Source organism: Coenobita brevimanus, chromosome 91 (genome assembly GCF_032717465.1).
Source record: "Coenobita brevimanus isolate Jiangsu-jjx chromosome 91, ASM3271746v2, whole genome shotgun sequence".
In the NCBI taxonomy this organism is placed as follows: domain Eukaryota; kingdom Metazoa; phylum Arthropoda; class Malacostraca; order Decapoda; family Coenobitidae; genus Coenobita; species Coenobita brevimanus.
In genome coordinates this window covers 28,438,778-28,440,993 of record NC_137044.1, presented here as the reverse complement: position 1 = coordinate 28,440,993, position 2,216 = coordinate 28,438,778, and the positions used below count along the sequence as shown (strand labels likewise).

The following is a 2,216-nucleotide window of genomic DNA, read 5'->3' as shown; positions in this document are numbered from 1 at the left end:
AGGAGGGGGCATGATGTACAACCAGTGGCGGGAGGGTGTGTCGGCTGATGATCAGAGTGACGACTTGGACAGTCCAGGTGCCAAGCAGTGACGCCCACACGCCCACACCGGAGGCACTGGAACTGCGGTGATTGTAGGAGACAAGGGTGGGCAGCCATGGGGTCAGTGAGGGCTGGTGGCGTGGGTGGTAGGGGCAGTTCCGGGAACTCAGATGAGTGGGGGTCAGGTGCACGGTGACTGGGAAAGTGAACGGTGGCGGAGTGCCTGACAGGGCAGGTTGTGGTTGAATGGGGGCCACTGCACAGACCACACCGTTCTGCAGACCGGCAGTAGCGTGAGATGTGGCCAGACTCATAACAGTGATAACACAAGGGCTGTGATGACGGGAAAAAAAAAAAAAAAAATCGTTAGCTTAGTTAACCCTTAAAAATATATAGTTTTCTATTATACACAAGTAATTCCGTTTTCTATAATCAGTTAATCCAGTGAAGCATGGCGGGGAAAAGAAGTTTTGCAAGCATGTCTTTTACGGAGGAAAGTCCCAAACTGAGGGGGAAAAAAAGGAAAAAGAAGGAAGCGACAACTGCAAAGAGCGCAAAAGACGGGTTGGAGATGGAGAAAACGCTATACAGTGTGACAGATGCGAATACTGGTTCCATGCTGGATGCCAGTAGGTTCCTGTGGATCTGTATAGAATCTTGAGAAAATATGAGAAAGAGATGATGTGGTTCTGCAACAGGTGTAGCCTAAGCAGGCAGTGGAGTGTATGATAAGCGATGTGAAACAACTAAAAGAAAAGAATACAGAATTGGAGAAAAGGATAGAAAATATGGAAAAAAAGTGGGAGAAATCGAGGCAGGAGATAGTGGACGAGGTGACTGCCAGAGTGCTAGATACAGCAGACCAAGCGGCTGTGGCAGAAACTGCAGGAAAGCAAACAAAAGAGGAAATAAAGGAAGTGGAAGATAAGAAATACAGAAAAAACAATGTAGTTATGTACAATATTGAAGAATCAAGACAAGAAAATGCAAAAGAGAGAATAAAGAAAGACAAAGAGAAATGTGAGGACATTGTAAAAGTGGCATTGGGCATAAAAGAGAGCGAAATTCAACAGGTAATAAGGCTGGGAAAGAAGCAAGAGAATGGAACACCTAGACCATTGAAAGAAGAAAAAGTGAAGTGGTTAATCTTGAAGAGAGCAAAAAAGCTAAAGGATGTAGAAGACCAAAAGAGAAACAAAGTGTTCATAACTAAGGATATGACAAAACAGGAACGAGAACAAGAGAGGAAATTGGTGGAAGAGTTAAAGGAAAAGAGAAATAACGGTGAGCATGGCTGGTATATAAAATACGGAAAACTGTGAAGGGCAAATGCAACGGGAAAGAAGTAGTAAAAGTCAAAAGAGTGTCAGAAGAGAGAGGAAAACCCCAAGTAGTGATAAAATTGTTGAATGTACAAGGGCTAACAAAAACGAAGCAGTACGAAATAGAAAATTTCATAGATCATAATTTTGTGGAAATCTTGTGCCTAACAGAAACTCAAAACAGACGAGAAAAAGTAGCATAGGGAGAAAATACGTAGTGACCCACCAAGAAATGAGAGAATGGCAGGATAAAAAAGGAGGAGGTCTGCTAATAGCTTATGGACAGAGCAAAGAGACTGGGTTAGAAAAGGTAGAAACAGTGCATAAAGATGTGCTGGAAATTCATTCATTCATTGCCAGACGCCATGTATCCCAGACGGGGTGGCCAATGGCTTAGAGTTAATTGTTTTACAGGGAGGGGCACTAATCCTCCACCAACCCCACTTGACACGTAGGGATGCCAACAGCATCTGGTGTTCCCAGGCGGTCACCCATCCAAGTACTAACCAGACCCAACGTTACTTAACTTCGCTGATCGGACGGGAAGCGGTGTACTCAACGTGGTATAGAATTGGTGGAATTTTCATCAGAATAATTTTGGTTTACATGACTACTGGCAATAAGACAGAAGACCGTGAAAGAAACAAGAAAATCCGTACTGTAGTAGAAAAGAAAATTGAAAATCATAATCCAGAATGGGGTCTGTTGATCTTAGGAGACTTCAACGGCCACCTAGGTTTTAGTGGACAGTAATGGGAGGATGGTAATAGATTGGATGGCTGACTACAGCCTAATACTGCTGAACGGTGATGAGGGATGTACAGGCCTGTATACTTGGAGCCGAGGAGACCAG

The 2,216-nt window shown here is 43.9% G+C and overlaps 1 pseudogene; it reads right to left on the bottom strand.

Moving 5' to 3' along the window:
- Window positions 1–1,821: 1,821 nt before the first annotated feature.
- LOC145412020 (5S ribosomal RNA) lies at window positions 1,822–1,939 on the bottom strand (annotated as a pseudogene).
- Between the last annotated feature and the right edge of the window lie 277 nt (window positions 1,940–2,216).